The sequence below is a fragment of the Olea europaea genome, chromosome 14 (genome assembly GCF_002742605.1).
Source record: "Olea europaea var. sylvestris chromosome 14, O_europaea_v1, whole genome shotgun sequence".
Lineage (NCBI taxonomy): Eukaryota > Viridiplantae > Streptophyta > Magnoliopsida > Lamiales > Oleaceae > Olea > Olea europaea.
In genome coordinates, this window is record NC_036250.1 from 2611260 (window position 1) to 2634579 (window position 23320).

The 23320-nt window shown below is 35.9% G+C and overlaps 1 pseudogene; it reads right to left on the bottom strand.

Moving 5' to 3' along the window:
- Positions 1-13744: 13744 nt before the first annotated feature.
- LOC111408781 lies at positions 13745-22669 on the bottom strand (annotated as a pseudogene).
- Between the last annotated feature and the right edge of the window lie 651 nt (positions 22670-23320).

The following is a 23320-nucleotide window of genomic DNA, read 5'->3' on the forward strand; positions in this document are numbered from 1 at the left end:
AAACTGGCTAACAGACACATGGTGTTTTTTAAATCCCTTCGATGACAACATAGTCCATGTATTTAATAATAGACCGGCCACATTATTAATTAGACCGCGTATCTTAATTAAAACAACTTAAGACATATTCAAAAACAAGGAGAAGAGCGCGTTTATTTAACCATATATTAAAAAATTTAATACGTTAGAGATCGAATAAATATATTTATTTAATTTTGTTTGTGCACGCCACATCACATATATGTTGATATTCATTTTTCTAAAAATGCTTGAGACACATGCAATTTTTACAAATAAATGGCAACAAATTTAATTGAGAGTAGTTAGTTTTTTAATTTTTTATTTTAAATGCTCTCATACCATTTCAAACACTTAAACGTAAAAGTTTAAATTGTTGACAAGGCATTGTCTATAATTAATTTAAGATAAGTAATCAATTAAGAGATTAGTACAGCAGGGCGGTTTTGACGAAGACCAAATCAAAACTAGCCGTTAGGAACAATCACAAATATTTCCCCCTTTTTACTTCAATGATCTCTTGTACAAGAGATCATTTAACGCTGGCGAAATGAGACTAAGAATTGATTTTATTCTCTACACATATAAAATTTGGAGGAAAGTATGTGCGTTTGTTGGGTGCGGAAGCTCTGCTATCACTTGTTGATCCCAAATCAGATTGTAAAGAATGAGATTTAATGACAATATTGAAGTAAAATAAGATCACACCACGAAAACAAGATTTAAAATGAAGGAGAACAAAAAGAGTTAATCGCAGATGAACGATATTTATTACTGAACAATATGGAGAAAATAAGCACAATTTAGCAAAATTACTTCTCACAAAACTGACAGAGGAGCCTCATATTTATAGAAAAAAATTCATCACTAGAAATAGAGTTGTAGATGAAATAAAATGCCTAAAAGTTTCATCATTTTAACTCTTCAAGTCTAACTCAAATTTCAACTCCTAATGGGCTTCAAAATAGAACTTTAAATAGAATTTGACAATTAAACTTGAATAGGATTCCTCAAAGTATTTCAACTAGAATTTATCTTGATGTGCACTTCAGTTAGAATTCTATAATTATTTCAACAAAAGAATTCGGGTCACCTCAAAATTCTAACAATATCCATCTTGACAAGAATTCCAGTGCAACCAAACGAAACTTCTAGATTTCAAATTCTTCTGCATCGAAATGAACTGGTCAATCTCCTCAACGCAGTAATCAAACACTTCATATAAACCAAAAAAAATGTCACTGCCCAACGTCCACAAGCGACACCCAAACCAAATCCTACAGTTCCCAAAATTCCTCTTCGAAATTAATGTTGATCGCACAGGGTCGAAGCACACCCTGTAGCAAGAACCAAACCGATTTGATCAGAAGGACCCTTGCTTGAACAGTCGACTTCAAATCCCCAAAAGCATCCCAAACATTACTGACTCCAGGGTACCTATGCTCGATGAGTCCAACCCCAGCAACTGAACACAGTATACCCACTGAAATTGATGGCAAAGCGGAATCACCAACGCTTTCCCTAACAGTGTTCTGAACTGACTTAAAGCCCAACACAAGAGGTACCGTAACAAACCGAACTTCCACTAAGGTATAAACTTGCTCAAATGTCTCCTCTTAATTGGTTCTGCACGCTCCTGTAAAATGTACAACTTGGATCTTTTTCGTCCCTCCAGTACAACTCGGACTCCCTTACGGACCTTCAAAACTCCACCTCCTCTAGGGAAGTTATACCCTTTTACATCCAGGGCACTCAGCGAGATGAGATTCCTCTTCAGATTTGGAACGTGTCAGCCTGGTCAAGTGTTTTGATCGTCCCTCCTACAACCGCAATCTGACTTGACTGATTCCAGCAATACGATAAGACTAGTTGTTTCCCATTACAACTCCACCTTGCTAATAGTCTCATTTGTCTAAAATAAATTTCTATCAGAACAAATATGGTGCGAACATGCCGAATCAAAAATAAATCAGAACAAATATGGTGCGAACATGCCGAATCAAAAATCCACTCCTCGTGAGGCCTAAATTCCACATCAGATACCATGGTTAACATCATATCTCCGACATCTGAAAAATCCTCAACTACATTGGTTTCATCTGAAGCCAAAGGTTGCTCTCCACGATTTGCAGCTAAGTCACCTCTAGCCTGCAACGTATCGCAATCCTTCTGAATATGTCCCTTTCGTTTGCATAGTAACAATACACATTGCTAAACTTGACTTTCGATCTGCCTCTCCGTCGACCACCTTGAGATACAAGAGATTTTCCATCCCTTGATATAGCTCTAATCAAATGCTTCATCTGACACACCCTGCCTCATGTAATACTACTAAACTCGGACGTGGCATGCGCCGATGATGGATACCAACTAAAAGTCGGACTCACCATCAAAGCTGCTACAAGTACAATATGTCACTTTTTATACATTATCCTATAAATAGGACTAACCAACCTGTGATCAATTACACACAAATTCCAAACTATAACACAACACAATAGAGATAAGTTGAAATCTCAATTTTTACCAAGAAATAATGTGAAATATACATGTAGATATAAAATACATAGTGAGCCTCCTAACTATTTGCAAGTGATGTAAAATCACATATAGATATGAACATGTGTCTCAAAATACTGACTACATGCTCTATGAAGTGAGTCATAGTAATGAACTCCGTAGTGTGGCTCTGACTTCAACTCCAAAAGATACTTAGATACTCAACTGCTGCCTGATAAGGAAAAATGTAGGAAAATATATGAGTTGATAGCATAGTGAGTGGAGAAGTTCAAAATAAATATACTTTTTCATTTATACATTTTTATTGAAAATCAAATTCATATAATTTGATAATTCACGAGCTACCATCATGTAATTATAGCCAAAAAGTAAAATATTCACATAAAGTCATAAAGTATCATCTTAAAATCATGATTTGAATATCGGTTGATAACCATGCTATAATCTCATTACATCAAACGTGCAGAAAAATCTACAAAAAAGTAACCTCTGACTGAAATATGTAATCAGCCTCTCGTGCTAAGAACTTTCGCCACAGGCCTTTGGCCCCCTTCGTGAATGAAAGTCGATCTCAAAGATTTTTCATAATCAATTCTAGAGCACGGCCAATGCCCCTCAGTGAACTATATGTACACGGTCGAGATCCCTTCATCCTCGATCCAAAACCCATCAGTGTAGTATAGAACACGGTCAAGGCCCCTCAATGAACAAGAAGAAATATATAACCACGAATACTTTTCTGATCAGCCTCAAAATCATATCTCATATTCCAATGTACAATTTACCGTATATAATCTTTGAAATTCCACATGTATCATAATAAAAGATATTTCCATAATAATCATAGAATTCGAGCACATAATTGCATATAATTGCACATATTTTGACAATATTCTTAATTTATAAATACTTTAAAAATATTTATATTTTTTCACTCACAGAACTATGTACACCAAAATCAACTCGGTTGGTAAGTTATCATGATATCCGTATCGTCGCCTGAAATATGATATAATTTTTAAATCAATAATTAACTATTTGAAGAAATTTCATTAATTAAATAGGTGATATCCAAACTTAATTATTTCACGTTTAGGCGATTTCTAAAGTCTTTTTAATTACTAAAACTAATTTTTCTTTCATTTTACTCAATTTCTTAGTTTATTATACTTAACCCTTTCAATAAAATTGAATTTAATCTAAAACTATAAAATTAAACATAACATTTCAATAAGTAACTTTTTACTTACCTTTCAAAATTGAGAAATTCAAGCCTAATAGTATAACCCACTTAATTCCTAATACGTTGGCGAATTTTCCTTTTTTTCTTCTTTCTTTTCCTCTTTTTCCTTTTTTTTTTTCCTTTCTCTTTTCTCTCTGGTTCGTTTTCTTTGTGTGTGTAGTGTGTGTTCTTGTTTTTAAATTGATTTTGGGTGGAATTGGATTCCATTGCCTCATGTTATCCCCCCCCCTTTTTTTTTTTAAATTAATGTATTACAAAACTCACTCCCTTAAAAGAATTTCGTCCTCGAAATTTGATTGATCAAGTATGAAAAAGTCGTGGGTACTGAGAATGCATATGTTCTTCACTTTCCCATGTTGCTTCTTCTACGACATGATTCCTCCACAAAACTTTAACCAAGGGAATAGTCTTACTATGCAAGACATGTTCCTTTCTATTCAATATTTGAACTAGTTCTTCTTTATATGTAAGATTTTATTTCAGCTCTATTGGTTGTGATTTCAAAACATGAGATGGATCTGGAATATACTTACGAAGCATGGAAACATGGAATACATCATGAATTTTGGAGAATTCTGTTGGCAAAGCCAATTGATACGCAACTGGATCGATGCGTTCAACAATCTCGTAAGGGCCAATATACCTCGAACTCAATTTACCTCGTTTACCAAATTTGATAACACTTTTCTATGGCGACAATCGTAGGAAAACTCTATTCCCAACATCAAATTCAAGGTTTCTTCTGCGTCTATCTGCATATTTCTTCTGTCTATCTTGTGCTATCTTTAACTTTTCTTTAATTATCTTTACTTTCTCAGCAGTAATCTGGACATATTTAGGATCCAATAACTTTCTTTCGCCAACTTCATCCCAACATACTAGAGTTCTGTATTTCCTACCATATAGTGCTTCAAAAGGAGCCATTTCTATACTCGAATGATAACTGTTATTATAAGCAAACTCCATCAAAGGAAGATGAGTATCCCAATTTCCTTTGAACTATAGTACACAAGCTTGTAACATGTCTTCCAAAGTTTGAATAGTTCTTTTTGACTGACCATCTGTTTGTGGAGGAAAAGCTGTACTGAAATGAAATTTAGTACCCATAGCTTTCTGCAAACTGGGTCAAAATTTAGAAGTGAAACGAGAATCTCTATCTAAAACAATAGATACTAGTGCCCCATACAAACTGATTATCTCATCAACATATATTTTTGTCAAATTGTCTAACAAGTAAGTGACATTAATAGGCAAAAATTTAGCGGTCTTCATCAATCTGTCTACAACGATTCATATGCCATCATGTCCACCTGAGTCCGTGGAAGTCCGAATAAGAAATCCATAGTAACGTTCTCCCATTCCCACTCCGGAATAGGCAACGTTTGTAACAATCTTGCTATTTTCTGACAATCTGGTTTCACTTGTTGGCAAATGAGACATTTAGATACAAACTCAACTATTTCTCTCTTCATTCCATGCCACCAATAGTGTTCCTTGAATATACGATACATTTTAGTACTACCCGGATGCATCGCGTAAGCTGAACTATGTGCCTTTTCTAGAATTTCTCTCTTCAATTTCGAATTATCTAGAACACATAATCTGTTTCCCATAACTAAAGCTCCATCATCTCGAATGGTATAATCTTTATGCTTACCTTTACTAACTTCTTCTTTCAATTTGTTGAACACTGGATCTTGAGGTTGCGCTTCTTTAATTGTGTCAATCAAAGTAGGCCTCACTTGGAAGTTGGCAAACAATGCTCTTACATTGGTAACTGATAATTGGGCGTGAGAAGCTCTGAACTCACCAAACAAAGATGAACATACTGCATTAGTTTGGGTCATAGGACTTGATATTTTTCGACTGAGAGTATCAGCAACTACATTAGCCTTCTTTGAATGATAAATAATCGTGCAATCGTAATCTTTTATTAGCTCTAACCATCTTATTTGCCTCAAGTTTAACTCTTTCAAATCGAAAATATACTTTAAGCCTTTATGATCTGTATATATCTGACATCTCTCACCATACAAGTAATGTCTCCAAATTTTCAAGGCTAGGACAACTGCAGCTAGCTCTAAGTCATGTGTATGATAACTCAGTTCATATTTTTTCAACTGCCTAGAAGCATACACTATAATTTTCCTATTCTGCATCAAAACACAGCCAAGACCCTGACGTGAAACATCACTATATATCACAAACTCTTTGCCGGGAGATGGAAATGTAAGAACTGGAGCTAACACTTATCGATTTTTTAATTCGAGGAAACTTCTTTCACAATCTTCATTCCATGCAAATTTAGCATTCTTTCTAGTCAAACTAGTCAAAGGAATAGCGATCTTAGAAAATCCCTCTACAAAACGATGATAATAACCTGCTAAACCAAGAAAACTTCGTATTTCTGTCACATTAGTAGGGCTTTCCCATTTTATCACTACCTCAGTTTTCTACGGGTCAACATAAATTTCCTCTACTGATATGACATGTCCCAAAAATACAACTCTATCAAGTCAGAATTCACATTTACTGAATTTAGCATACAATTGCTTATCACGAGAGTGTGCAAAATGATTATGAGATGCTCTGTGTGTTCATCATCATCTCAAGAGTACACTAAAATATCATCAATGAATACAATCACAAATCTGTCTAAATATGGGCGAAACACTCTATTCATCATTGAAAAATTCGACCTAGAATGCTTAGATATGCTAGAAAGTTCGACTAACGTGATACAGTATCAAGTTCAAATTTTATGCGTTACCAAGTTTTCGTTCTAGATTTCACTTTAACCAATTTGACCTTACGTGCGGAATTAATCTAACTAAAGCAACAAGTCACTTTAACTAGTTGTCTAGGTGATTAATCATACAAGTCAATTAACCTATGTTAGAATGCCATAGTTTGTATATTATGCAAAGCAGTAAATAACAAACAATATGATGACGGAGAAACCCCAACGTGGGTAAAACTTTGGGACCAAGCAGTTACCTCCACTATATCAATTCAGCAAGTTCAAGTTATACCAAACTCCGTACCCAATCAGACCAGCTGTTCCAGCCTCACGATCTACTGCTGTAGATACTTCTAGCCTCCTGCTAGACTTCCTGATCTACCTCCCGCAGCCCAATCTGTTGTCCACTTCAACCTCCTGGTCTTTAGCTAATTGTATCACCAACTGGAACACCAAGAACTGTCTGTTCTTGTGCTTGTAACTGCGCCTCAATCAATCTCTTTCAATCCTCCAATGAGAGAGTCCCTTCCTCAATAGATTAAGGAAGTAAGGTATTTTGGGTTATGTAGATTCAATATTTTTACCCAAAACAATGGTTGCCGGATCACAAGATTGATGTAGATGAAATCTCCAATTAATTGCACCTTGAATCTCTTCAAAGATGTTATGAATATCTTTTGCAATGAAAGAATAATGTAGCAATCTCTTCAATTTCGTCCTAGGGCTTGAGTATTTATATTTGAAGGTATCTAGGTGGTATGGACCAAGTAAAACACCTCAAAAATGTGAAATAGGATTTTATCTGCATAGGAGTGTCGCTTGAGCGAGACCCAGCGAGAATCGAGCGAGAGGTATTCTGTTTTTTTCGCTCGAACGAAATGTCAGCGAGAAGCGAGCGACAGTGAACAGTCGTCAGTATTTTCATCATAACTTACTCTTTCAATGTCTGATCGAGGTGATTCAAGATGCGTTGAAAAGATAACTCAAAGGCTACAATTCTTCTAGAAATAGCCTTGTCCAAATTCTAACATTTTCTATGTGAAAAATGCGTTGCAATTTATGACTGAAAATTAGGAACATAATTTTTGCAGCTCTTTGATATTCTTTAGACTTCCAATTGCATTCCGATGATCTTGTGTGTTCTTCTTGGACATCTTGGACTCCTTCAACAACTCGAACACTAATTTACCTCATCTATACAAATTGCACCCTAAGTCCCTGACTTTTATACCAATGTTCAATTAAGTCCTTGACTTTTACAATTATACAATTTAGTCCGTTTTGTCCACAGAATTGCCAATTACATTTTTAAACCTAACAATCATATCCATAAATGCTATTATGCATTGGTCAACCCAAATGGCATCACAAGAAATTCAAAATGACCATATCTTGTCCTGAAAGCAGTTTTTGGCACATCATTGTCCTAGATTTTAAGTTGATGATATCCAGAATGCAAATTAATCTTTGAAAATACTGCAGCACCACGAAGCTGATCAAAAAGATTATCAATATATGATAAAAGGATATTTATTGTGAATTATCACTTTGTTCAATTGTCTGTAATCTATGCACAGTCGCATGGTGACATCTTTCTTCTTCACAAATAAAACTGGTACTCCCTACGGAGATACACTAGGTCTGATGAAACCCTTGTCTACCAACTCTAGCAACCGAACATTTAGCTCTTTCAATTCTTCTAGTGCGATTCTATATGGTGCCCGTAAAATAGGTGTCGTTCCTGGAATCAGATCTATAGTGAACTCTATATCTCTGTCTGATGGTAAGCACGGTAATTCTTCTAGAAATACATCAGAAGTTTTTATTTGCTAGCACTCGTATCAATCACATGAGCTAAATATGCATGGCAGCCCTTGTTGAGTAATCTTCTAGCGTCAATAGCAAATTTCACACAAGACGATAAAATTCTGCGTTGTCCATTGAATATAATTTCAGGCTGTCCTAACTGTCTAAACACAACCTCCTTTTGAAAGCAATCAACTGAAGCTCGATTTGTTGCCAGAAAGTCCACAAGATAACATCGAAATCATGTATGTCAAGAGGTATTACATTTGCCTTCAGCTCATTCTCCTTTACCTTAATCCCACAATCTCAATATATACTATTTGCTAATAGTGATTCTCATACTGGAGTATTCACTACCAAACAACTGCCTAAAAGTTCTGGCTTTTGATTCGTATGTAAAGCAAATGCAAATGACATAAAAAAATGTGTAGATCCAGGATCAATCAAAATACGAGCATTTCTATCAAAAATAGATAACATACCCATGATAACATCTGGTGACTCCTCTGCCGCCTGCTGAGTCCTAGCAAAAATCTTTCGCTCGGTCTTCGGTTGTCAAGCCTGACCTTTTGATTTTGTACCACTAGCGCTTGCAATATTAGACTAGGATACACTGTTTGCACCTGTTCTGTTGGCGGAATTATCTCTCTGAGTTTGATTCTGTCTTTTACTACCAGCATTCTGCTGAGGAAACATCTTCTGTACCATACCACTTTCCTATGATAGAACTGGACAATTTATTCTAATGTGTCCACCTTGACCACAATGATAATGGACTCCACTCCCTTTGAAATTTAGACACGTGCCGAGATGAGGTCTTCTACATAACTGACAATAGGGAAGTCTATTGCTAGTAGAACTCTCACCCTGTCTCGAAGTAAATAATCTCTGGGAAGAACCTTGAGTGTGAGTATGGCTGGATGGCTACTGCATAGTACTGTGACTAAATCTAGGGCCCTGACTTCCCCATGATCGAGATTTAAATTGACCCAAACTGGACACACCAGGTCGAAATCCTCTACTATCCCTTTGAGGTAGTCTATAGTTAGAAGCAATTGTCATTATCTGACTACTACTTGCCCTGCATTGTTTGTTCTCTACCACTTGGCCTATTAGAAATACTCTTTTCTACTCTCAAAGTTGATTCCACTAATTTACCAAATTCCTTCCAGCCTGCAACTGTTACTACTGACCAGATTTCTTCCCTTAACCCATTTTCAAACCGTCTGCATTTATCTATTTCGTTGCTTACAAGAACTTGGGCATACTTTGAAAGTTCAATAAATTTTACCTGATATTCTGAAACTGTCATCTGCCCTTGTACTAGTTTCAAAAATTCCTCCTGTTTTGCATCTTTATAGGACTGAGGATAATAGACATTATAAAAGATATGACGAAAATATGTTCACGTAATGATGGAAGGGTCTAGATATGCGTTCCGTACTAACTGCCACTAATCATATGCATCCTCCTCTAATAAGAAAGTGGTAAGACACAACTTTGAATCGTCTGAGCAACCCACAACATCAAATACTCTCTCTATCTTGGTCATCCATGCCTGCGCAACTATAGGATCGACTGTGCCATTGAAAATTTTAGCTCCTAATTTTGTAGCCCTCTCAATACTGAAATCTCTTTCAATATTACGCATAGCATATGCAATGGCAATAGCAATTCTTTCAACAGCCATAGGATCAATTTCAATCACATTTCCCTATCCCCGTTGTTCAGGAGGCTGGTGAACTGATTCATCTACTCTCTCCGGCTCTCTCAGTTCATCTCTATCAAGAACAATGTGAGACTGGGGCAATATATCTTGGAGCCTTTGAGTTTTGTCACCACGAGGCATGACTCACCAATAGTTATGCATGACATGCTAAACATCAGAATGTATGTATGTACAATGCAAACCTATAGACTCTAATGCATGCTCTAATACCAAACTGACATATCCCGCCCCGTGTAACACTACTGGACCTTGACGTGACATGCGCCGATGATGGACACCAACTAAAAGTCGGACCCACCATCAAGGCTACTACAAGTACAATATATCACTGTTTATACATTATTTTTCTAACAGAATATCGACATTATTTTCTCTGTAAACAGAACTAACCAACTTGTGATTAATTACACACAAATCCCAAACTATAATACAACACAATAGAGATAAGCCGAAATCTTCCCAAGAAATAACATGAAATATACATGTAGATACAAAATACATAGTGAGTTCCATAACCATTTACAAGTGATGCAAAATCACATCTAGACATGAACATGTATCTCAAAATACTGACTACATGCTCCATGAAATGAGTCATACTAACAAACTCTGTAGTGTGGCTCTGACTCCAAAATCAAATGTTCAAGTCCAAAAGATGCCCAGATACTTAATTGCTGCCTGATAAGGAAAAACGTAAGAAAATATATAAATTGATAGCTCAGTGAGTGGAGAAGTTCAAAATAAATATACTTTTTCATTTATACATTCTTATTGAAAATCAAGTTCATAGAATTTGATAATTCACGAACTACCATCATGTAATTATAGCCAAAAAGTGAAATATTCACATAAGGTCATAAAGTATCATCTTAAAATCATGATTTGAACATCAATTGATAACCATGCTATAATCTCATCACATCAAACGTGCAGAAAAATCCACCAAAAATTTACCCTCTAACTGAAATATGTAATCCGCCTCTCGTGCTAAGAACTTTCGTCACGGGCCTTTGGCCCCCTCCGTGAACAAAAGCCGGTCTCAAAGGCCTGTCATAATTAATTCTAGAACACGGTGAAGGCCCCTCAATGAATTATATGTACATGGTCGAGACCCCTTCATCCCCGGTCCAAGACCCATCAGTGTAGTATAGAATACAGCCAAGGCCTCTCAGTGAACTAGAAGAAATATATAATCACGGGTACTTTTCTGATTGATCTCAAAATCATATCTCATATTCCAAATCACAATGTACCGTATGCAATATTTGAAATCCCACATGTATCATAATAAAATATATTTTCATAATAACCATATAATTCGAGCACATAATTACATATAATTGCACGTACTTTGACAATATTCTTAATTTATAGATACTTTAAAAATATTTATATTTTTTCACTCACAGAACTATGTACGCTAAAATCAACTCGGTTGATGATTTGTTCCGATATCCGTATCGTCGCCTGAAATATGATATAATTTTTAAATCAATAATTAACTATTTTGAGAAATTTCATTAATTAAATAGGTGATAACCAAACTTAATTATTTCACGTTTAGGCGATTTTTAAAGTCTCTTTAATTACTTAAACTAATTTTTCTTTCATTTTACTCAATTTCCTAGTTTATTATATTTAACCATTTCAATAAAATTGAATTTAATCTAACAATCTAACAACTATAAAATTAAACATAACCTTTAAATAAGTAACTTTTTACTTACCTTTCAAAATGAGTAATTCAAGCCTAATAGTATAACCCACTTAATCCCTAACACGTTGGCGAATTTTCCTTTTTTTTCTTCTTTCTCTCATCTTTTTTTTTTTTAAACTTAATGTATTACATCATTTTCCCCATTGAGTGCAAAGCATCATAGACATCGTTTATAGTTAAACTATCTCGACTATGCAAGATGGTGTCTCGAAATGATGCACAAAAACCAGGCAACGAACACAACATGATCATGACAAGATCTTTTCATCGTATTAACCTCCACTGTTTCCAAATCTATAACTATTTCCTTGAACAAGGTAATGTGATCTTCTAACGACCCTCCTTCCGCCATGTAATGGGAATACATCTTCTCAAAACCCAGCAACACATCGTCTAAATTCAATTGCGCCAGAATAGCCCTCATCTTTACTTACCACAAAAAACCTTGTATTGCGATCTAATTGCGGAATATCATACTTCAACCCAACCATCTCGAAAAAATCTCAACCAATCTATGAAAAGAACCAAACTCTGATACCACTTGTTCGGTGCGGAAGCTCCGCTACCACTAGTTGATCCTAAATCGGATTGTAAAGAATGAGATTTGATAATATTGAAGTAAATAATATCACTCCATAAAAATAAGATTTAAAGTAAAGAAGAACCAAAAAGGGTTAATTGTAGAGAAACGATATTTATTACTAAATAATATGGAGAAAACAAATACAATTTAGTAAAATTGCTTCTCACAAAACTGACAGAGGAACCTCATATTTATAGGGAAAAATTCATCCCTAGAAGTAGAGTTGTAGATAAAATAAAATACCTAAAAGTTTCATCATTTGAACTCGTAAAATCTAACTCAAATTCCAACTCCCAATGGGCTTCAAAATAGAACTTTAAATGGAATTTGACAATTAAATTTGAATATAATTCCTCAAAATATTCCAACTAGAATTTCTCTTGATATGTACTTCAATTAGAATTCTACAATTATTTCAACAAAAGAATTCGGGTCACCCCAAAATTCTAACGGCATTAACATTACAATCTTTATATAATTTTAAATTCATAATTAATTATCTATATAGTTACTTATATATCCATCATCAACTAGAGCACTATCATAGATACTATGTCACAATCAAGTTTCTTTACAGATATGTTTTTAGAAAACATTATTACGAGCCCGTTTGATAGAAATAGCTTTTGAAAATGTTTGTACGATTTCTCCTACGTGTTTTGTTTGATCAAAACAGCAATTGAAGGAAGTTGACCCTATCAAACTAGCCATATATATAGGAGAAGCAACAGATGAAGCAGAAGCAAGCAATTGTTAAATGTTATAACAAAAACATGGCTATGTGTGAAATTAATATACCATCGTGGAAAGCTAGTTTCCTAATGATTAAAATTAAGAAAATCATTGACAAGAGACGACCTTATTTCCCTTCATTTTTTTGGACATGAATAAGAAACATATATCAATTCTTCAAATATATATGCGCATTTGTGTTTTCCCTTCTTCTGGTGAAGAAATCTCAACCTCTGAATTTGTGTACTATATAAATCTCCCCCTTTATGTTGTATAATTGACTTAGCTTCCTCCTCTTGAAGACGGTTGTCTTTTACACGTTGTATATACTATTTATGGCCACTCACCATTTCATATAATTTTAATACAAAGCTCAAACCATTTCAAGTATCGACACTAAGAGCTCGTTTCAATTTCATTATAATCTCGTCATAATTTGAAGTCAAACATTGGTTACACATTCACAATTACATGACCCAATTATTAATATCCACACATTTGATAAGACTCATTACTCATCTTTGCTATAAATTTCATACAACAAGAGGAAAAAAAAAAGTGGGAGAGAGAGCGCTTTTATCGAGACAAAAGAAAAAAGGAAATTTCTTAGCAAACTTTATTATATCAATTATTTTGCAATGAAAAAAATTCCAGACAATAAAAAATTCAAGCTACATACAATTTCCAAACAAATTATTATGAACGAAATCTGAGAAGAATGTACTACATCTTCAACATGTGGTATATGATATAGGCTACATTTGGTTGATAGGTTGAGCACCTAGCACCTTGGCATGTCTTGTGGAGGAGGCAGCATTTTAGCATCTGGAGCCTTGCCATTTCTAACAATGAATGCCATTCCCATTCCCCAACTTACAAGACGCTCGAAATGGCAATGCATAAACTAAACTCCTGTGACATATAAATTTAACTCTTTTAGTTCCTTGAAATGGTGATGAAAAATAATGATAATAACTTGAATAGAAATCTTATGTACCTTGATTATTCGCTTTAAATCTAATTGCTGTCCAGCCATTTCTTGGTACGACAATCGTTTCCATTAGAGGAGGGTCGACAAGATTATAGTTTAAAGGGTCTTTGTCCTTATCGAAGTTTCCAAATCCCCATCCAACTACATAAAAGCTATATCCATGTAAGTGCATGGGATGATCTATCCCTGAAACTGTGTTTGTTCCCTGGAAAACAAGCTCAACCATGGAATTGTAGTCAAGAACCATTACATCTGTCCCATTTTGGGGCAGCCACAGGTCTTGAGGGGCAGAATCTTGAGTATAATTGAATGGAAATGGTGGTTTGTTCGGAACGTCATCTCCGTAGACTCCTCTTATTCCCCTATAATAAGATTGAAGAATGTCGATTCTGGGTAGCTGAAAGGTTAAGTTATTCACGCTTGCAGCAAAACGCTGATTGAAACGTCCTTCACATGAATTATTGGCACAAGGGAGTAAATTGATGGATAACATGAAGAATAATTTCGTGGTTACATTTAAAGGAACCTCAATGGGATACTTATTTGCTAAACTTCTGAGTTTGCCAGTGAAATTAGCCGAAGCATTTGTATCAGTGAAATTAGGAAGATTTGGAAGTATTGGTGATGCCAATGGAGTATAATTTCCACTGTATTCCATAATAGCTGTTGTAGTTGTATTGCCATAAGTCCCAGCTCTAGCATAAGCCCTCGAAGCCATGTAGTAGCGGCCATGATTTTGTAGGAAATTCTGTGTATGTGGATAAAATTGGGAAATGTTGTCTTTCGTCTCGTCAATTTGAATAATGTGCAATTAAAAGACTCCCAGATGAGGAGGGGGGTTACAACCAGTCCGCTTAAATCCCAAACTCTTCTTAGACAGTTTAGGTCTTTTTGACAAAACCCTTTCAATTTTGCAACTATGCAAATCAACAAAATTTAAACAGCCGTATATTGAATTTTCACCAGATCATTGAAAGTTTTATTTCCAACAAATAACTTTTGTTCCAATAGAATTTAAAATTCATGAAGCATACGAACAATATATCATAAATTCATGAAGCATGGACTGTAAATTTAATACGAAAAATTGTATGAATTAAACAACTGAAATATAGAATTTTAACCCGAGGCCTGTGTTACACATTTTCCTTAAAACAGATTCGCCCTCTCACCGTCCGTGCTTAAAGTTTAAAATGAGCGTCCGTTTGCCAGGACACAACGGTAAAATCAGTAGCTTCCGAGCACCGCAGAAACCACTCCGACGAATTGAACTAGTGCCTGAACTACACCACCACCGAGAGAGAACTCTATGCAAATGAATTTCTAGTGTATTTTAAATTTGAAAGCTTTTGCTTTTTTGTGTGTTGAAATGAGGAAAATGAGCCACTACTTATAGGCTAGGCTACCATTAATGGTAATGACCTTTGGAGTTCCTCATCTTTTTCCTATGTGGGACAAATTCATTTTTCCCACATAAACTCCCTTTTAAGTGACACACTTTGAGCCTCAATTTCTCATTCACCCGAGCATCAACTTTGGCAAGTAAGTATATGATTTCGATGTACTCACGGAGGAGAACGCAAATCAACTTTCATCTTCCAAATTGAACAATTGGGTCCCACTCAAAACTCGTGCCAAAGTCGGCCAATTTTTCCAACAATCCCCAAAATGAATGAAAATTGAGAGCGACTCATGCATGTGACACATGACGACTTATAAATGTGACACATGACAACTTGTGAATGTGACACATGACGACTTGGTGATATAGTTCAACAGTTGAAACCTGCATACGATAGGTATGTGTTACCCTTTGAACCTTCGCTTGTGAAAGCATATTTACTTCACTGGCTGACCAGTAGACGCGATGTCCTTGAACTGTTCTACCGTTTATGTAAACGATGATACACTTCACACAGGATTCTTCCTAACACATTTAAGTTCTCATTATTATGTTCGTTTTGACTATGAACATACGCCTGGTTCTGTGAGAATTCACAAGAATTACGCCCCGCACAATTCCCTTAGATGCGGCCCCACTTCTCTCTCATATAGGTGATTTCTTATTACAAGTAACCCGCATTACTTGGCTCGATTTTCGATGCATAAGAATCATTAAAAGCCTATTGCTTATCCTCCATCTTTACGGGCATCACTGTCGCATCACAGGAATGGACAAGAGGTAATATCCCCCACAGTGATTCTATCAAGTCTTTACAATTAGGTTGTCCCTTTGAATCTAGATTTTGGGATCTCCAATCAACTAGATTGGGTTTCCTTTTGTATTAACTTATCCATTCAAGGGCTTAAATCTCATTCCTCTCAATGATTTCTCAACTAACTCTCTATTTAATCCTTTGGTTAGCGGATCCGCAATGTTATCCTTTGACTTTACATAATCAATAGTGATAACTCCAGTTGAGAGTAGTTACCTAATGGTATTATGTCTACGACGTATATGTCTAGACTTACCATTATACATGTTGTTCTGTGCCCTTCCAATTGCCGATTGAATATCACAATAGATGCAAATTATTGGCACAGGCTTTGACCATCCTGAAATATCCTCTAAGAAGTTGCGTAGCTACTCAGCCTCTTCACCACTTTTATCTAGAGCTATAAACTCAGATTTTATAGTGGATCTGGCTATCACTATTTGTTTAGAAGATTTCCATGATATAGCTGCACCTGCCAAAGTGAACACAAATCCACTCGTGGACTTTGAGTCTTTTATGTCAGATATCCAATTAGCATCACTATATCCTTCAATGACCGTTGGATATCTGCTATAGTGCAGTCCAAAATTACGAGTATATCTTAAGTACCTTAGTACTCTTACTATTTCTTTCCAGTGATCAGCTCCTAGATTACTCGTGTATTTACTCAGTTTATTGACTGTGTAGGCTATGTCTGGTCTAGTACAGCTCATTAAGTACATTAGACTTTCGATAACTCTCGAGTATTCTACTTGAGAGATACTTTCTCCTCTGTTTTTAGACAGATGTTGACTAGTATCTATTGATATTTTAGCCAAGCCAGTATCATCCTTATGAAATTTTCCTAAAATTTTGTCCACATAATGTGACTGACTTAGAACAAGCCCATTTGATGTTCTTGAGATTTTCACTCCAAGTATAACATCAGCTAAACCCATATCTTTCATGTCAAACCTCGAGTTTAACATATTTTTAGTGGATTCAATCATCTTATTATCACTGCCAACAATAAACATGTCGTCAACGTAAAGACATAAGATGACATATCCGTCTTTAGTGTCTTTGACGTAAACACATTTGTCACACTCGTTGATCTTAAATCCACTCTCCATCATGACACTGTCAAATTTCTCATGCCATTGTTTTGGTGCTTGTTTCAAGGCATACAATGATTTCACCAATTTACACACTTTCTTTTCCTGCCCTGGAGACGAAAACCCTTCGAGTTGTTCCATATAGATTTCTTCATCTAAGTCTCCATTCAAGAAGGCAGTCTTAACATTCATTTGATGTACTTCAAGATTTTGCAAAGCAGCAATTGCAAGTATCATTCTAATGGACGTTATTCTCGTTACTGGAAAATATGTATAAAAGTAATCAAGGCCTTCCCGTTGTCGGTAACCTTTTATTACCAACCTGGCCTTATACTTTTCAATAGTTCCATCTACTTTCATTTTTCGTTTGAAAATCCACTTGTAGCCTAGTGGTTTACTTCCTGGTGGAAGATCCACTAGCTCCCATGTATGATTTTGCATGATAGAATCTATTTCACTTTTAATGGCCTCTTTCCATTGAGGTCCTTCCGAGGAGTTCACAGCCTCTTGATAGTTTTGAGGTTCACTTTCTAGCATATAGGTCAGAAAATCTGGACTATAAGATTTTTCTGTCCTTTTCCTTTTGCTACATCTAGGTTCAACATCAACCTCCTCTTCTAGTTCTTGGTCCTGACTATGTTCAGTCATAGTCTCATACGTCCGTTTAGAAAAACTTGTCTATTTTTCGGACCTGCATGGAAACACATGTTCAAAGAATGAAGCGTTTCTCGACTCCATTATCATGTTTCTATGTATATCTTGGATTTTAGATTCATACACGAGAAATCGATAAGCACTACTGTTATGTGTATATCCAATGAATATGCAATCTACAGTTTTCGGGCCTATCTTCACCTTCTATGGTGTTGGGACGGCCACTTTAGCAAGACACCCCCACACTCGTAAGTATTTATAGGAAGGCGTTCTTCCTTTCCATAACTCATAAGGGGTCTTCTTCATGTTCTTTCGGGGCACTTTATTCAAAAGGTAATTTGTTGATAATACAGTATCCCCTCATCCAGAACTTACTAGCATCGCATTCATCATCTCCTTTAAAGTGCGATTTTTCCTTTCAGCAACACCATTTTGTTGCGGTGAATACAGTGCGGTAGTTTCATATATGATTCCGTGTTGTGCACAGAATTCAGCAAACGGGCTTCATACTCACCACCTCGATCGCTTCTTAGCATATTAATTTTCTTGTTAAGTTGATTTTCAACTTCATTCTTAGAGAGAACAAATTTCTCTATCGCTTCATCCTTACTTTTTAGCAAATACACATAGCAGTATTTCGTGCTATCGTCAACAAAAGTAATAAAATACTTGTTGCCACATCTTGTTTGTACAAATTTTAAATCACATATATCACTGTGAATTAAATCAAGTGATTCCGTATTTCGTTCAATTGACTTAAATGACGACCTAGTCAATTTTGCTTCAACACAAGTCTCACACTTATGTTTGGAATCAACATGGAATGTTGGTATGCATTTCAAGTTAACTAGCCTACGTAAAGTATCATAGTTAACGTGTTCTAGTCTACCATGCCACACATTGGAAGACTCAAGCAAGTAAACAGAAGCATTCACTTTATTATTCATTTTTGGTTTAACAACCATTACATTGAGTTTAAACATTCCATCGAAAACATAACCTTTTCACACAAACATTCCACTATTCGACAAGATGACCTTGTCTGACTCAAATACAATGCGAAAACCATGCTTATTCAAAAGTGACCGGGACACAAGATTCTTGCGGATTTTCGGCACATACAGCACGTTGTTGAGAGTCAGCTCTTTTCCCGAAATCATCTTTAGAATCACTTTTCCTTGGCCCTTGATTTCAGAAGTTGCTGAATTTTTCATGAACAACTTCTCTCCATTCTCAACTGCTTCAAAAGCAGTATATAATTCTTTATCAGAGCACACATGTCTCGTAGCTCCAGTGTCAATCCACCATTCTTTTAGGTTAGAACCTACCATGTTCACTTCAGAAATGACTACTGCGAGACTCATCTCCGACACATCATGTGCCATGTAGTCAACCACATTTGCTTCTTTCTTCTTCTTTGGCAATCTGCACTCCGAAGATTTGTGGCCTACTTTGTCACAGTTGAAGCACTTCCCTAGAAATTTCTTCTTAGGAATGCCCCCTCTTGGCCCCAGCTTGATCCCTTTTCCATCAGATGGCTCAGCTTTGGTTTTGTAGTTGTTACTACCTTGACCATGTTTAACAATATTGGCCTTAGCTGCACCAGAATTGAACCACTTCTTTTCAGAACTCTTATTGTCTTCTTCAATTCGAAGTCTAACAATCAGTTCTTCAACGTTCATTTCCTTTCACTTGTGTTTCAGATAATTCTTGAAATCTTTTCACTCGGAATCATCCCTTCAGCATGAATTTTGTGAAGAATCACTTGGAGTTCTTGCACTTGACTGATTATAGTTTTGGAGTCCACCATCTTATAGTCCAAGAATCGGCTGACGATAAATTTCTTAGCCCGGGCATCCTCAGTCTTATATTTTCGGTCCAAAGACTCCTACAACTCCTTAGCAATTTTCATGGTGCTATACACGTTGTATAGCGAATCTGCCAAACTGTCATGATGTAATTCCGACATAAGAAGTCTGAGTATTTCCAAGCATTAATAGCACTGATAGCTTGAACATCCACCTCACCCTCTTGGAGTTTTGGAGCACTTTCAGTCAAGAATCTCGCAAGATTCAAGGTGGTCAGATAGAACAGCATTTTCCGCTGCCACCTCTTGAAATTCAAGCCGTTGAATTTCTCCAGCTTTTCCCCATGGTTAACTGGTACATTAACCGGAATATTAGCCACATGTTGGCTCACAACACGACTTGGCATTGGAGCCACAGTCTGTGCCATAACAGAGCTAGGCCTTGCAACCATAGTTGCACCCATAGCCGAACTAGGCCCTGCACCTATAGTAGAACCCATAGCCTGAGATTGGGTACCTTCAGCTTGGGACACATCCATGTTGGAATCTATGTTGTTAGAACCGGTTGCCATTTCGTCTTCCGAAAGAACCAAACAACAAATTAGTTTCCACAATATAACAAATATAAGAAACTAATCAGTTTAGAGATAATCAATATAGGAAACCAAATTTTCCTTTCTGAGAATTTGTTTTAAGCTTGTAGGAAATTCTGTGTATGTGGATAAAATCGAGAAATGTTGTCTTTCGTCTCGTCAATTTGAATAATGCGCAATTAAAAGACTCCCAGATCATTGAAAGTTTTATTTCCAACAAATAACTTTTGTTCCAATAGAATTTAAAATTCATGAAGCATACGAACAATATATCATAAATTCATGAAGCATGGACTGTAAATTTAATACGAAAAATTGTATGAATTAAACAACTGAAATATAGAATTTTAACCCGAGACCTGTGTTACACACAGTTTTCTTAAAACAGATTCGCCCCTCTCACCGTCCGTGCTTGAGGTTTAAAACGAGCGTCCGTTTGCCAGGACACAACGGTAAAACCAGTAGCTTCCGAGCACCGCAGAAACCACTCCGACGAATTGAACTCGTGCCTGAACTACACCACCACCAAGAGAGAACTCTATGCAAATGAATTTCTAGTGTATTTTAAACTTGAAAGTTTTTGCTTTTTTGTGTGTTGAAATGAGGAAAATGAGCCACTATTTATAGGCTAGGCTACCATTAATGGTAATGACCTTTGGAGTTCCTCATCTTTTTCCTATGTGGGACAAATTCATTTTTTCCACATAAACTCCCTTTTAAGTGACACACTTTGAGCCTCAATTTCTCATTCACCCGAGCATCAACTTTGGCAAGTAAGTATATGATTTCGATGTACTCATGGAGGAGAACGCAAATCAACTTTCATCTTCCAAATTGAACAATCGGGTCCCACTCAAAACTCGTGCCAAAGTCGGCCAATTTTTCCAACAGATTTTGCTTAGCTTCCAACAATAAATCAATAGTTTGTCCGGGTGAAATGGCAATATAAGCACTCTTTAAAGGCTTGGTATATCTTCCATCTTATCCAACTATAGTGATACTATGGTTTGCAATGGAAAAGAACATAATATTGTTCATGACTGCATTAACCATTCGGAGCAAATAAGTCTTTCCATGATCCACAGTCAGCTTGAATGTATTTGCAATTATATGACACATATAGTTAACATTTCGTTTTGTGTACTGAATATTTTTTCATGATTAGTCGATATCATTGACCAGAACGTATTGCCAAAAATTTGTGAGAATTTTAATAAAATAATTGCTTCACCATTCATCTACCAACCTGATTTGGAGCACCGATATAGATCGCCAGGTTGGCCATTGATAAGGAAAGCATCTGAAATATTTGGGTCCCCTCCACTTGCCATGAATTCATTAACCTCTCTCACATCACTGTTCCACCACTCTCCTGAATTACAACTACTTCAAATTTGAGTTACTTGCTATCTCATTTTTATTCTTAATTATATTAAAAAGAGAAAACTAAAAAAGAATTAACAGGTTTTGGCATCCCGTAAGTATACTTACCTAGTATGATGGGCACTTCTGCATGAGGCTTGGAAAATGGATTGTCATTTTTCTTCTTGGGATAAATAATGAGAGCCCCATGCACCGTGGCATGTGACCATTCACTATGAGCATGCCACCATAAAGTTCCTTCCTCGTCCGAAAGCACAATCTTTTGGCTAAACTTCGTTCTGGGTCGAATGGGGCATTGAGTGATATATTCAGGACCATCAGACCATGGATATCGTGGCATTTTCACTCCATGCCTGCAAAATAAATAATATGAATATATTCAATTATAGTATGGCTGCTATAATTAGGCTTATACACTTAGCATTCTAAGTACAAAAATGATATTATTGTTTATCACTTAAAGTACAAATGCTTATACCAGTGAATTGTGATGTTTTCGTTTGCTCGGTTATAAACATCAACAATGACTGTTTCTCCTTTAGTAGCGTAAATAGTTGGCCCCGGAAATTGTCCATTTATTGTCAAGATTGTCTTGTTCGTGCAAAGCCTTGCGTATGGAGCATCTCTCAACTGCAAAAATAAAGATTATTAACTTCAATAAATCTTTTTTGTGCTTTCGAAAACACTAATATAGGCTTGCATTGTACTCACTACAAACTTATAGCGACGTTCCTGAGCATTGGCAGGCAGTACGCCACCGAGAAGAAGAAATCCTATGAAATGTAAGACGAAAACTTTCATAATCAACCACATTATTGCTTGATTGCTTTCTATATTCTAATATCTTTTGCTTTGTGTTGTTCCTTGGATTAGCACAAGAGTTTAATGTATTTATAGAGTTGGGAAAGATGATGGAACTGCTATTTAACTTACGCTCGTTCATGAGGCGATCAGAAGTTGGTCATATTTTTCTTTCATATACCGTGTATTTGACATTTCAAACAAAAACAATTTCTCTATATGAAATCTTCTCTTATTTCCTTTTGTTGAGTTAGGTAGTATAATAATTTTAGTTACACGTCTCTAAAATACAAAATAATCAACATTTGAATAATTCGCTATTCTCCTTAACAAGTTAGGTCGAACTTTGAAGATAAAACTTCAAGGCTTAATAGAGCTCAAAAGCCTCAAGTGAAAAATCATCTTGTCTATAAATCATAGACCAACATTTGGATTTCAAGATAGAAATATTTTCAAACCCACGATCTTATAAGAATATGTTAAGGTAACATCTCTCATGGTTTAGATACGAAAAATATTTTTAACATAAAAGGGGCTTAGATGGGTTGTATTGACAAGGATAACTTTTTAAAATGAAATGAGTATATCGATTAATACCATAATTATCATTTAAAGCTCACAGTTTGGGAAATATCGTTTATAGATTTGAAATTCTCATTTACAAAATCAAAAGTTACAGCTATGTTATTGAGA